Below are 14,977 nucleotides of genomic sequence, written 5' to 3' on the forward strand. Positions count from 1 at the left end.
TCTTTTGTATGTGTATGATGTGTATTATATTATTGTATTATGATTATTAATTTGCGAAAATATACATCTGCTATCTGATTAGTCTCTTATTTCTTGAGTCTTGAGCCAAAAAAAACGATTTTTTTTCTAAAATGAAAAATGAAAGCTTTACAGTTTTGCAATATTAGCAGCATATTCTTTTCAAAATGCTTGTCTGTGAGCGGATGGTTAGTAGAATGCATTGGGTGACACGTGCAAAACAAACACTGGTATGGTCCTTTGCAGCGGCAGAACTAATCCCACATCAGATGAGGATACAACCTTCTGTGTTTGCAAGTTTAGGATGTCTGCTTCTGTGTCACCCCCTCGAGCTAAACGCCTTCCTTTAGGTGCAAAGTCTAGAAGTGGTGGTGTATTATTTATTTTAACAAACAATCCGGTGTTTGCATGTCATTAAACTGAAAATACACACCGTGTCATCTCCGCTCCGCTACCGTCGGTGACATCCGTCTGCAGGCTGCGAGACAGAGACTGTGCCTCCTCCTCCCCTCCTCCTCCTCCTCCTCCTCCTCCTCCCCCCCCCCCCCCCCCCCCCCCCCCCCCCCCCCCCCTGCGGTGGCGGAGTCAGCTCTGTAGTCCGCGTCCGGGTTGGACGACAGCGGCCAGAAGCGCGGCGCTCCGCCCCAACTAACTCCTTTACCCAGAAGCCCCCGCGACGCCCCAACTTACAGAACTGGCTTCTTGGGTTTCGGGAGTGTTTCCCATTTAAACAAACAGTGCCGAAGATGGCGGAGAGTTAAATGGTGTAAAGAAGAAATTATCGATCCGGCAGAGCGACGCGTCCTGCAAGGTAAGCTCGTGCAGCGCGCGCTGCGAACAGAACCGGCTTGGTTGTTCACGCGACTTTGCGTTCGGTTTTGCATTTGGACAGAAGACGGAAACGTAGTGACTTCTGCTCTAAGCGTCAGTGCACGCACACACACACACACACACACACACACACACACACACACACACACACACCGGTATTGGCGTCGCTACGGTGCGGAGGGCACAGTGCACGGTCCTTTAGTTACATGACAGCGAAAGATTGACTAACCTGCTCACCACCGGCGATATGAAGTGCACGTGAGCGGTCCCGTTTTTTGTGTGTGTTGTCACGCGTGTTGCTGCAAAGAAAACCAAACGAACCCGATTTCTTTTTGTGATCAACTTAACTTGGATCACGCCAAAAAAAAAAAAAAGCTCGCCAGTTTACGCACGAGCTGGTGGGATCACCAGAAGTATAGATGTATATATGGAGCATCTGGAAGTTTGGGGATCACACACATTAACACACGCGCACACACACGCGCGCGCACACACACAGCGTTATTTACTATGTTTCTCTCGCCGCGGTAGTCTGTAGGAAACCGTCCAACAGCTGATCCTGACGCTGTCGCAACATGAGGGGGAAACATTCACGAAATGTGTGTTCAATCAAATGCATTGCAGACGCGACCACCCGTGCGTCATGTGCATGTTATAACTGGTGTCTTTTACTGGGTTTGTTACTACGAAACGTGCCATGTGTGGAGAGACGCGCGATGCTGTGTGTGTGTGTCTGTCAGCCTGCCTGCTTCCCCGAGTCCCGACTGCTGAATAACGATGATAAATAAAAGTGCACTGCCTCTACTGTACGTCTCCGGTGCGCTGAACGTGGCATGCATCGCCTTTAAATGTGTGAGGTGAAGTCGTGAATGGTCGCCGTGCTCCTGTTATTCCCCTACTTAGGTCTCCTTCATACAGCACTCATGTCAGCTGCCTCATCCTTAATGCGTCTCGCTGTGTATCTGCAGGGGGCAGCAACACACACACACACACACACACACACACACACACACACACACACACACACACACACTGCTAACCCTGCAAGGCACCACGTACTCCGATGCCGATGAAACCGCCGAGCCAGCGTGGCATTTGCGCTGTGCATGTAAAAAGCAGCACGTGAGCGTGACACAAGGGCCCTGCTCACAATACCTGCTCGCGCCGGATAATAGCAGGCTGCTCTTCAGTGTGTGTAAACAGTGGTTGAATGGAAGCGATGCAGGTGTGTGTGTGTGTGTGTGTGTGTGTGTGTGTGTGTGTGTGTGTGTGTGTGTGTGTGTGTGTGTGTGTGTGTGTGTGTGTGTGTGGACAGGTGAGGGATGTGAGGTTGAGTTAATTGCACACAGGTTAGTGTGCACATTTAGATTAGTTTGCTTTCTGGCTGAATTAAGCTGCAACTACTGATTATTTTCATGATCTATTAATCCGTCATCATTTTTCATATCTATGAAATGTGAAGAAATTTGTACGATAAAATGTCCATCGCAGTTGAGAAGCTTTAAATGTTGTTTTTTTAGTCCAAAAAACCCAAAGCTCTCAGCTGCAACCAGAGAATGGGCAAAGTTTTTGATTGATAAATGACATCATTAAACTCCGCCTTCATGTCCGAAAATGCCCCCCCCCCCCCCAAAAAAAAAACCGGTTACACTTCTCTTTTTCTTCTGAAAAATGTACAATCAAAAAGTCAGCATTAGCCAATGAAGATGAAGCAAATCTACAGAAGCAAGAATGTGGTAAAATAAAAACATGTTTCTTTGGTCGCAGACGGGCCACGACTTTTACCACTTCACAAAACATGACTATTCAACCTCAGACTCATTGACTAAGAAGGGGCAGGTTTTGCGTCTTCATTTTGTTGTTGTTGTATGAACTCCTGACAGATTTACAGTCAAACTCTGGCCCGAGTCTCTCTGCACCACGTGCGGACCGACGCAGCGCCTGCAACCCGCTCACGAGGAAGCGAGGAGCAAGGGGGGGGGTGTGTGTGGGGCAAGGCTTGCTCGGACCTGTGAGGGGGGGGGGGTTCTTCGCTGAGTGGATGGAGACGGTGATGCATGATGGAAAAAAAAGGGGGGAGGGGGGGGGGGGGCAGAAGTTAGCAGGGGATGCTGGTGACTGGGTCAGGCGCTGGAGGGGCAGGGCTCACGAGGCGAAACGGGAGGAAGGCAGGACATCACACACCAGCCTGGGAAGCTGTGTGTGTGTGTGTGTGTGTGTGTGTGTGTGTGGAGGAGGAGGAGGGGTGTCTGTCCCCTAATGGGAGGAGCTCAGGTAGCGTCTCTTGCTGTGGAATTCTACCTGGCATTTTGTCCTTTTGTGTCTTTTCTTTATTTAGTTCCTGCCGTTGTCGACTCTGCTCTTTTGGGGAACGAGGACGTTTTCAGACTGCGCGTATCTTTGTGTTGTCAGAAAACTACACAAAAGAGCTCACCTCTCTCTCCCCGTGTGGTGTCTGTGTGTGTGTGTGTGTGTCCCCTCCCCCCCCCCCCCCAGTGTCCCCCGCCTCCCCCCATCTGCAGTGAAGTGAGCTTCTTCACCAGCTCTCACTGGTTTCATGCTGTTGGAGGAGGGGTCTTTACTGGGTTATCTCCAGTCAGATCGGTGGATGTCCCCCCTCCCCCCCCCCCCCCCCACACACACACACACCCACCTGATTTGATGCGGTCTTACAATGACGAGAGCTGGGTTGGTATCTTTTCATACTTTTGACAATATGGCATTTAAGCTCAACATCTGTACCGAACGAATAGTGTTTCCAATACAAATAGAGACGTGATTTCAATAATATAAACGCAGCGATTCAATAACTTTTCCTAAATGAAATAAAATGAAATAAGAAATTGCCAAATTCTGATGTATGTCAGGACCTGTTTGATTAAAGAACAAGTAAACAAGACTGTGGCTGTCGAGCCTTTTAAAAGAACATTACATGTGCAGTTTATTTACATATATTTATAAACAGTAATTTTTTTAAACAATGTGTTTTTGAATTCTGATTAAAAATGAATCTTGAAAACGGGTCTTTTAATTTGCACTTAGCTGCATACATGACATACTGCTAGAAGCCTGAGGCTAAAGTAAACAATCAGCATCCTCAAATGTCAACTTATAAAATTAGAAACTCGAATAAATTTCAGTTGTTGGAAGGAGATGTTTTCATAGCTAACAGTGCTAACAACGCTAACAGTGCAAACTATGGCAAAACATGCTGACAGAGCTAACAGTGTTAACCAGAGGGGGGGTCAGCAACCGCCGTATTGTGCAAAGCGGCGGCCGTCCAGTTAGCCGGTTGGGGCACGCTCACATGCACTCACATGCACTCACATGCACTCACATGCACTAAAAGCATGCCCCCAGGTTGGCTCGGCTATGTCAACAAAGCGAGGAGAAACACGGATAGCAGCGCGCACACAGAGGAGGGCGGGACTTCCTCCTCTGCTCGGGTAGACGTTCCTCCACTATACCTTCAAACACATCAAAACACCGCCTTTTTAAAACAGACTTATAAATGTCTGGTCCGAAATGTAAAGAGAAATCAGCGCAGTACTAATGCACGCCTGGAAGAGGTTCGAGTTTGTTTGTTCGCATCTTGTTTTTTAAACGCCAAGTAGTTCCAGGGATGGATGTGAACTGTTGATGCTAAAAAATATGTTTTAAAAGGACATTTTTCTCTGGCTCCAGCTTCTCATTTTTATCTCTTTTATTTATTATAAATTGAACATCCTTACGTTTGAACCTGTTAGTCTGTCAAAACAAGCAATGTGATGATGTTATCTTGCACTGATGGGCTTTTTCTTATTGAGCGATGTCTGTCCCGCTCTGCTCAGGCCTGTGTTGAACACCGATCTGGAGCGAGTTGTGAAACTAGGTCACTTAACAGGCGACCCCGTTCAGACTAACAGCAGACGGGTCGTGTCCTTGCTTTTGGTCTGAAATCAATGTAAGAGTTGCGACAGTAATGTCTGCTCGTTTGGAAATCCAGTTGATCTTTCGTTTGGTCATTTCTGGAGGAAAAATGTGTTTTTTGGGGTGTTAAAGTTAAGCAGCTGAGAAGCGGTGTTTTATACGTTTGTCTGCGATGGAACGACTGAGCATCACACAGAGTCGGAGGGGGATGAGCCGAAGCGCCGCCGGGAAACAGCTGCCGATTCCTCGGCTTCTGTTTCCTTCCCTTTTCCCTCCAGAACGTCTCGGTGCAGCTCATGTCCTCCGCTGCTTTCATTTTCTTCTTCCTGAGAGCAGCTTTTTCTTCTGTGAGAGGATGTCAAGTGACCATCTCGGTGCCGTTTCTCCCTCCTCTCTGTGTTTTTGTTTTGTAACTTGCGGTTCACTCTTGATCTCAGTCTCTTTTATAGTCTAGCGTTTTTGTCTTCTTCGTTGTGTCTCTCTCTCTCTCTCTCTCTGGAGGTTCTGCAGTCAGCTGTCTCCACCGTGACTGCTGCATGTTCTCTACGTCTGAATCCCGGCACTTAAAGCTAAACGAGTTAATTCCGTTATGTGTTAATATCAAACATAATATTGTCCCTTGTACAGCCACGGCGTTCTTTTGTGTTAGTACAAGTAAGTGTGTATGAGTACTCTATTGTGCAACTGAGCTGTGTGTGTGTGTGTGTGTGTGTGTGTGTGTGTGTGTGTGTGTGTGTGTGTGTGTTGTGTGAGAGAGAGTGAGACACAAAGGAGAGAGGGGGGGGCTGATAGATGGTGAGGAGGGGGGGAGGAGACGCGGAGAGTCGTTTTTTATTAACGTGGCGACTCCGCAAAAAAAAAAAAAAAAAAAAAATTTCGGGGGGAGTGCTGTTGCATTCCAGCTGTTACTGGTTGCGCGAGGCTTGGTTGCCATGGCAACACAGCCCCCGTGCGCCCGCTCAAGGTCGTTCATTCCAGCGCTGAACGGAGAAGGCGCGCTGCACCGGAGGATGCACACACACGGCGAGAGAGAGAGAGAGAGAGAGAGAGAAGAGACACAGAGTAACCACTTCAAAGTGACCAATCAAAAGCACTGCTGTGACCGGTGTGGTCGGGTGAACAACCCTCAGCCCCCCCCCCCTCCTAACACACACACACACACACACACACACACACACACACACACGCCTTCTTCAATTCAAGAAACAAACAAAAAAAAGAACCCTTGGCCTTCGGGCTTGTAGGTTCTTTTTGCCAGCTGATAAAATATTTAGCTGGTCAGTGGGAGAGAGAGAGACAGAGAGACAGAGAGAGAGAGAGAGAGAGAGAGAGAAGAAGCGAGCGAGCAGCAGAGCTTGGCTTTGTGTTTTCCTTTCTCTAATGGTGCATTGCTGTGAGGCTACCTGGGGCTTCTTCTACCTCCTCCTCTCCTTCCTCTCCTTCCTCCTCTCTCCTCAGAGGGCTGCAGCATCCCTCGGGGGGGCTCTGCTGCATGTTCGCTTGGCGCTGGCGCTGACTGGACTTCAGCGCACATTACGGTTCCCCCGAAAGACCTCAACGCATTGTTTGATGGCAGCAGCCTCTTGCAGGTGCATCGCATGTTACGCTGTGCGAAATCGGGTCAAATGACGTCTCGGCCGATTTAAAAACCATCAGTTGTCAGGCAATGAACACCTGGTGAGTGTTCTACGGTGAACGGAGGAAAACGAGTCTGCGAGTCTACAGCCACGCAAAGCAGCTCTGCTGAATGCTAACACTAGCATGATATCATCCGTACAAAGCAGGTGTAATGTCCACCACCACTGTAGTGTGTTAGCATGCTAACATTAGCTACTTAGCACTTGAAGGGAACAAACATGTCACATAATAGATGTTGAGACATTCCACTCAAAACCACAACGTCATGGCGGCGCTAGAAGGAAAGTCAGGGCATCACCGAAGTCAATGGGGTTCATCTTCTGGGGGACCATGAATGGCGGTTGAGCTATTACAGCCGAAGTGGTGGACTGATCCACATTGTCCTGTCTGCAGCCACGCTGCTAGCAAGGCTAAACAATATGCTAGTAGAGACACGTCGTCGTTTGTGGCAATCCAGATATATCTAAATGTGATTAACGTTTGTCTAGTCGTGATATTGGGCGACTAGGAGCAGCACCAATGGATGAACATTGCTTCCAGAAACAAAACCGACTGATAACATATTAAAAAAAAAAAAGAGCAGAAGTGGTACGACGCATAACAGAAAGACCGCGCACAGACTGTTGTCTGTATTGACCACGAGACGCGACGAGACGGGACGTGATTCAGCTGAAGTGGCAAAGATTGACAGATCTCACTCTCGTGTTCACTTTGCAGTAATTAATCAGAGAGCGCATCACATTGTTGAGATAAAACACACGTTTTTACCAGTTTTATAGAGAAGTAAAGTGGCTCAATCAGGCACTGGAAAGACAACATGTGTCGGTGGTTTTCTTCTCGTTTTGTTCCTTAGGTGCACGCGGAGGTCAGCGGGGCTTTTCAGGGTTGCAATTTTGTGGCCGGTGACTGTGATGGTTTTAGGTCCAACCCGTGTATCGTTGTCCATAAAGACAGTAAGAGAAACCGGTCAACTGTTTTGTGAGCCCCTAACAGAGCAGAGCTGGTTCTAGGGTAGCTGCTTGCCGTAAGGTGATAGATGCTTGTTAAAGGGTCCTCAGAGGGGGTGTGTGTGTGTGTGTCTAAAGAGGGGAGTTCTGTTTTCTAACTTATTTTCCATTGTAAAAATTCAGACCTAGTTTATGTGTTTTCAGAGCTCCTCTTAGGCGCCCGTGCAGCACACGTTTATGGGGTAGGAGTCGAGGTAAATGTTACCAGCTGCAGCACAGCAAGCAAGTGGCTTCAACTCTGCCTGAACCCGGCGGTTACGTGACCACCTCCTCAACTTCATTCGCTCCCATCCTGCCGTCCCCTCAGCCGCCACACCTCCTATATCACTCTACACACACACACACACACACACACACCACACACACACACACACACACACACACACACACACACACACAGCCCGCCATCTCCATCCTCTCTCCGGTGTCACTTGCAGCAGCATCACTCATCTCAGGAAAGCGGGGGAAGCACTCCCAAGGTCTGCTACCCCCACCCTGTCACCTTGGCGTGGAGCAGCGGGCCGGCCAAGCCGGGCTTCGCCTGGATTGGCCGCTTCCCACCCCCCCCTTCCGCCTCCCCCTCTGAGGTCGCACCGTCGGCGCTGTGATGTCCCGGAGGCTTGTTTATCCGTACCCCACTGAAGAGCTCGGTCGCAACGACGGAGTGCGTGGTCGCTCCATACTTCATTTAGATCCGCGCAAACAACAAATAAAAAAACTATTTCAAATCACACAGTATCAACTAAACGAGTTGACGAGCCACTCAAGAATACGATTTGAAATGTGAGGATTCAATAAAAATGAGAGTGAAAAGTTGATTTCATGTTTTTGTTATTGGAGAAGCCGATAACGGCTGAAATGACACCCAAGAGTCGGTTAATATTGGAGGGATCTCTGTTGAAAAGTTATTAGATTATAATTATTTTAAACAGCATTTTTGATGATCATATTATCAACGGTTTCTCCTCGAAATATTTCTCTGTAGAGATGCTTATTTTCATTAACAGTGTAAGTGATCAGGCGGGTTTACATGTGAGGTACCACCGCAGTGACATCCGCCTGCGACCCTGAATCTCACCCTCGCGGTGTGTTCCTGCACTAATGACGTGTTTTAAACGAATCACAGAAGCCAGTACCTTCTAAGTTTTTCACAAAAAGTCGTTGCGCAGAAAGAACAACATCTAATAGATTTGGACTGATCCCATTCTGGCTCAGTCGGCGACGATCGGTGCCTCGTGTGGGAGACGCTTCGACGGCTCGGGGGAAACGTATGACTGAGGAGGCTTTTGAAAGCGGGCGCATGACACGCGGAGAAGGCTGAGGCTTTAGTCAAACTGCTGAATTTGACATTCTGCTGTGGACGGGGGGGGGGGGGGGCATGCAGTTACCCCCCCCATCTGTTTCTGCCGAGCTGGGAGGAGGGAAGAAGCCCTCCGTGCGTCGGCCTCAGCTCAGTCAGAGAGGAGGGGAGCGTCTTTGGTTGAATCAGCTTTTCCTCTCTATCCCCAGCTCCTCTCGTTTTCTTTTACTGCCTCCCCCCTTCCTCCCTCCCTCCCTCCCTCCCCCCCTCACCATGAATCTGTTTAGTCCTGTGAGAGCCGAGTTGTAGTAAACAGGCAGTGACAGCCGCATGCTCTCTTTAGAGGAAAAAGGGGGCCAGAATTTAAATATTGATTTGATGCAATGTGAGACAAAGATTCCGGTTCTTCTCGTGTCCCTCTTCTGGAGAGCTTTTTATAGCTGTTGTTCGTGAATTCTTAAGGTGTTGTCCAGCAAGTCAGGCTTAAACCAAAACGAAGGCTTCGCCTGCGTTTAGACTCTCCCGTTCGTCTGCTCCTCGCCGTGTGTGTCCTCGCATGTTCCCGTGTCTCAGTTAGACTCCACGCCCGGGATGAAATATCATCTCCTGTTGGACTCGGCTGCCCACTCAGGTAACCGTCAGGTGAACGGCTCCGGCTTGCCTGCGGATCGAGAACGAGGCTGCTGGACTAGTGGAAGACTGACTGACTGGAGGAGCGTGATGGAGGGAACGCTGCCTCTTCCTCAACAACTACTTGCTTATAGTCCGCTGTGAACACATGTGTGTAGGTGCAGCCATTTGAATCGATAACTACGGATGAACAGGAGGGCAGATGTGACTGGAAAAGCTACTTGTATACACATTCAGTGGAGAAGAAATAAACCCTGTTCAGGGGAGCGGTCTTGTGTTTTATAATTCATCCAATAAACCTCAGTTACTTTGTTGTTCCTCCCATTTAAATAAGACTCCCTTTAGTCTCTGTAGTTGATCTCACGTCCCGATATTCAGCTTCGGCAGGAAGCACGATAAATTGAAGAGGTGATGTGGTCTGAAGACGCTGAGTCACTGTCTACAAATCACCCAAAGTGTCCCTGACCGAGGCAGCTGCTTCTCTGTTTTGTACACTTCAGTAGCATCTGCTTGGAACAATATATTCACGCTGCTCAGCAGAACAGACGAGGAGGGCTTACGACCTGCTATTCAGGGAGTTTTTTTTTTTTTTTTTTTTTACATGTTTTGCCTGTTTTTTATTTCATAAATATATTTGCATTTGTTTGATTTCTGATTTTAATATCACGCCCTTTTCATTTGTTGGAGTGAATTCATTTCCCGCCGCCTCACTCGGCTGTATTGATTTAAAGTCTTGCTCGGTAACACTTTACAGCCAAACTCTGTGATTTTGTTGATCATATAATGTGCTCTCCAACAACTGCTCTACTCGGCATCCCATAACTGCGATATGATATCGCTAAATTCAACACTCACCGATTCGTGGCAAGCTCAAACCTTCAGCCCAAAATAATTAAATCAAAGCAAAACAACCCGTTTCATCTCGACTCCGCACCGCTAACAAACTGTGCTAACCTGTTGAATGTGCACAAGACCGAAGACGCCCTGTTTTCACTGCAGTTGGTAACTTTTCTATATATATATATATATATATATATATATATATATATATATATATATATATATATATATATATAAAAATTCCTTTTTGTCATATTTTCTCAAACTGTCACTGTATCCTGACAGAAGTACATCTCATCTCTTGCCTTAAATGTTTTCAGCAACATATGCCGTGATTGACGGCTGCGTTAGAGACACGTGTCTCACATGCTACTGTCAAGATACAGGAACAATTTAATAATTTAATATATGATAAAAAGATATTTTTTAGAAAAGTTACAGACTGCAGCTGAAAAACAAAACGTTGGCTGAGACTGCAGTTTAACTCTCTTTGTCTGAGCTGGTCCAAGAACCAGTGCGCTAACAGATGCAACAGCATCACAACACAGATAATGCAGAAAAGAGCGAAAGACGAGGCCGACGACGTTTAAGCATCGGAGCAGAGATAAAAGCTTTTGATCACACCGAAGAGGCCACAGCGCACTGGCTCCACCTCCATCGTCACCGTCTTAAGCCACAAGAAAGTTTAACTTGTCATTGTTTTATTATTCAGCTTTCTATTCACGTTGGAACCCGACTGATGTCATCCTGTTTGGACTTTTGGTTAGCATCACAGATTGTACCTTCAAACCTTCAGGGTGGATGTCTGTTATCACCGGGACTATTCTGTTCACTCGAATGAAAGCAAGTTAGTGAGGTCTATGTGATCGGACAGTAAACACACATGCGCTGTGGACACACGTGCACTGTGGACACACGTGCACTGTGGACACACTCACGCGTGTTAACCGAAAACCGCACGTCGGTGACAGGCCTCCGGTAAAGGCCTCGTGGAGAGTACGTGTTAGCCCAGCACGATCTTTCTCTCCGATCTCACCGGGGCTAAAAATAACACCCATCTCCACACAGAGAGAGAAAAAGGGAGGGAGGGAGGGAGGACACAAGAGGGAGGGTGGAGGGAAGGGAGAAAGGTGACGATGAGAGGAGGGTGAGAAAACAACAATCAAGGCGAGAGAAAGAGGGAGAGGAGACGGACGGGGGCGGGGGTGGGGGGAGTCGAGGTTCAGGGAGGAAAAGAAAACAAGTCATTAATAATTTACCTGGAGGACACTTCTACCGCGACCTTTAGCTCCGGTTGTTGGTGGTCAGCAAAGAACAAAGTGTGAGGTAGTGTTGAGTAACTCTTTTACATGATGTGATCGGTGTGTGTGTGTGTGTGTGTGTGTGTGTGTGTGTGTGTGTGTGTGTACCGTCTGCCCGGCCAGGTGAGCTCAGGTGCTTAGAGAGCGGTTCAGACCCAGAATAGCGCTGTGATGAAACGAAAACAGAACGTGTGAGGAAGTGACATGTGATCCAGGAAAGAGGATTTGTGTAAAAAAAAAAACAAATCATGAATTTTTCCAGCCGGCAAACACAGTGGTAGACGGGATTTAAGGTTTCTGGGAGGTTTTCCATTTTATTCTGATTATTAATTTATTTCAGGCCTAAAGTCCAGTAAAGACTCGATACATAATAAACAAGACTTCATGGGCGCAAGCCGAGGCTGTGCACATTTAGCACACTTCAGCTAAAATTGTGAACAACAAGGCCACTCCGCGCAACTGCACAACAACTACGACCTGCAACAGAATATCTTCTATCTGCCTGTGTTTACGTCGATCATACTGTTTTCCCCGGTCGTGTCTCTTCACCTCCTGCTCTCCCTGCAGCGCTGGAAGCCTTCAGGTGTTGTAATCGGCGCTCTTAGTCCAATAAACTGTTTTTGTCCTCGCTGTAGAAGTCCGGGGCACAATGCCCACTCTGTTCTTTATTGCCTTGCATTAGCTGGATTTATACTGTGAAGTCTTGAACTAGCTGTCGTGCTTTAGCCACAAAGTGCTAAAGCACGCAGTATGCTTCGAATGAGGTGCTTGTTGGATTGTGCCTCCCCCCCCTCCCCCCCCCCCCCTCCACACCTTTCTGAAGTCGGGATTGATCTGCTCTCCGTCCCACAGTTGTTGTTTCTTTTACTTTCCGAAAAAAGAGAATCGGGCAACCTTACGCTCTCTTCACGCAGGATGCCGTTTGTACAAACGAGTGAAATGCTGTGAGGAGAGAGTGCCTGAACGCGTGGACCATTACTCCCATTTATGTTAACAAGTACGCTTTTCACCTCCAGACGTGGAACTTTGCAAGAACGAAATGAGTTTCAAGCGTCGCAGAACTGACATCCTTCAGCCCCAAAACTACGTTGGAGAGAATCTAAATCACCTGAACGGGAGTTTTTGATCGAAGACTTCTTGCTTTGTCCGAATAACGACAGCAGGTGTAGCATCCTGCGAAACAGTGAAACACATCCGGGGGGGGGGGGGTTTGGTTGGTAAACCTGGAGACTGGTTACAAAGCTAACATGCTGACAAGTCCTTGTTCGTCATCCCCGACTTCATCCTTCGCTGTGTGTGTGTTCTGTCACTGTACTCGTCACACATATTCAGCTCTAGTCGGGACTAATTTGTGCGTTTGCCCACTTCAGCCGCAGGAAGGAACAGAAATACAGCCGGAGGAGTTAAGGGGGAGGTATTGGGCAACTTGTTGCCGTGTGATTGCGGTGCTGTGACAAACGCTGTGCCGGGTGTTGCGTTGTTTATCAGAGCTTTTTAGAGTTTGTGAAACAAACCCGAGGTCCTGGCGAAGGGCGAGGGACGCGCCGATGCAGGTCGTTCCTCTGCTTCACAATTTGCTTCTGCTGCACAAAAGAAATGTTTTTGGTTTAAGTGCCACGGGGAGGGTGTTGGGGGGGGGGGGGGGGTTTCTGGCAGCAGAATAATGGGGCACTGCGGTTGACATTGTTAAATTTCAAGTGTTTCTCTAACAGTCCATTTGCCGTGTAACCTTAAACCCCGGGGTAACGCCGCGGCCTCGCTCCCTCAGTCAAGGTGCTACGGACCGCTTCAGTCAGGGATGTTTCACACACGGTTGAAGTCCCCGGTGTGTGAGAACGCGAGACTTTTAAAGTGTCTGTCCTTCTCTAAAGGCATAACAGATAAAACCAATAAAATCATTTTAACCTGCATGACTTTGACGACGAGCTTGAGCACCGCCGCGGATTGTTTTCAACCAAAAACCTCCTCACACCTTCACTCCCAACCTGAATGTGACACTGCTGCAACACAAGCTGCTCCTCCCGCTGACCTCAGAAGTGGCAAAAGAGAGAGAGAGAGAGAGAGAGAGAGAGAGAGAGGAGCGTTGAGAGAGCGATGGATGAAACGGCGGTGGGAGAGAGAAAGAGGGAGACGTAGAGTTGACTTCAGACACTGAAGGTGTTTTAATCTGCTGGTTGTGAGAAGATAAATCTCAGTGAAGAGGCGGTTCTCCACTTGTTGGTTGGTTGGCTGTCTGTAGCACAAATTGTATCCAAGTACTTTTTTTTTTTTTTTTTTGGCAACGTCTTTTTTATGAATATCTTTGAGCTTTGAGCACGTTTGGTCTTTTTTTTAAGTTCTGCAAAACAAAGCAATGTATCCGTGACGACGGGGGACGATCTATTCAACTCTACTGGAATTCAGAGTTTCATCTTAATGTGTCGTCACAGACAACGCCCTGGAACTCTGACGGGACGTTCTGCGTGTGTGTAACAGCACCTGTCTGTAATGTAGCGTATAGAGAACATTCAGTGGGAGTCTATCAGAAGGTCTCCGCTGCAGTTGTTGAATTATGTGAAATATGAGCATAAGACACGATGTAATACCGAAATCAAAATCCTGAAAGACTTCTTTACACAATAAAAGGTAATAAACATGTAAAAGCTATAATATCGACTTAAAGGAAAAGTGGAGGTATGGTTTATCTTTGAGGTGCTTTCCAAGACTTAAATCTTACAGAAATTTGTTGTAGATTATTTTCAGCTGCGGATTTGGTGCTCTACTGTGTGTTTACAGCAGTGTGTGTGTGTGTGTGTGTGTGTGTGAAAATAAACTTAAGTGCCCATGTTCACGGTAATGAAGGAACATGTCACTCAGTGGAACAATTTGCCTCATTTGAGTATTTTTTATCGTTTTTGGACAATAATTGAGCTCTACGGCGCAACATTACCTGATAATGGTGCACTTCTGTTGTGGGTAATAAAGGGATTTGTTGACGGTGAGGAAGAATATAGAATATCACTGGACTTGTCCTTTTTTTTTTTTTTTTAAAGGGCAAGCTGATCGTGACGTGTTTCATGTTCCGGGTGGAGAGTCAGCTACAGGTGGAAGGAGGCTGTACATCTCGTGACGTCTGAGAGTCTGCTCCTTCCACACTTCATCTTGTGATATTCACAGCCTGCTGCTCTCATGAGGATGTGTGTGTGTGTGTGTGTGTGTGTGTGTGTGTGCGTGCCTTATTATCGCAGTCAGGTGGATGGAGGAGGAGGAGGAGGAGGAGGAGGAGGAGGAGGAGGGGGCAATGGTATGGTTGATATGGGGAGAAAAGAACAACGGGGAGCTTCTTCAATGACCGCGGCTGTTAATTAATCAAACACGCGCATGCATCCACACACAGACAGTGATGAAGAGGCTGGAGAAACACACACACACACACACACACACACACACACACACATAAACCCAGGCTAGTCTCCTTACAAGAGGCTTGCAGCCATTCTACTTACCGTCGCCAGCCATGCCGA

General features: G+C 47.5%; 1 protein-coding gene across 2 annotated transcripts in view; it reads left to right on the forward strand.

Moving 5' to 3' along the window:
* The first annotated feature begins 745 nt into the window (after positions 1-745).
* LOC137886948 (nuclear receptor coactivator 3-like) overlaps positions 746-14,977 on the forward strand; it is a 51,476-nt gene continuing 37,244 nt past the window's right edge. The window contains exon 1 of one of the 2 annotated variants that reach the window (XM_068729663.1): positions 746-829. The gene's annotated coding sequence lies outside the window, so the exon portion shown is untranslated. Of the gene's footprint in view, positions 830-4,545; positions 5,133-14,977 lie in introns of those variants that run through there. The other variant, XM_068729664.1, reaches the window with a different exon arrangement.

The sequence above is a fragment of the Cebidichthys violaceus genome, unplaced genomic scaffold, assembly GCF_023349555.1.
Source record: "Cebidichthys violaceus isolate CVI_PGR_0920_01 unplaced genomic scaffold, fCebVio1.0.p SCAF_47, whole genome shotgun sequence".
In the NCBI taxonomy this organism is placed as follows: Eukaryota; Metazoa; Chordata; class Actinopteri; order Perciformes; family Stichaeidae; genus Cebidichthys; species Cebidichthys violaceus.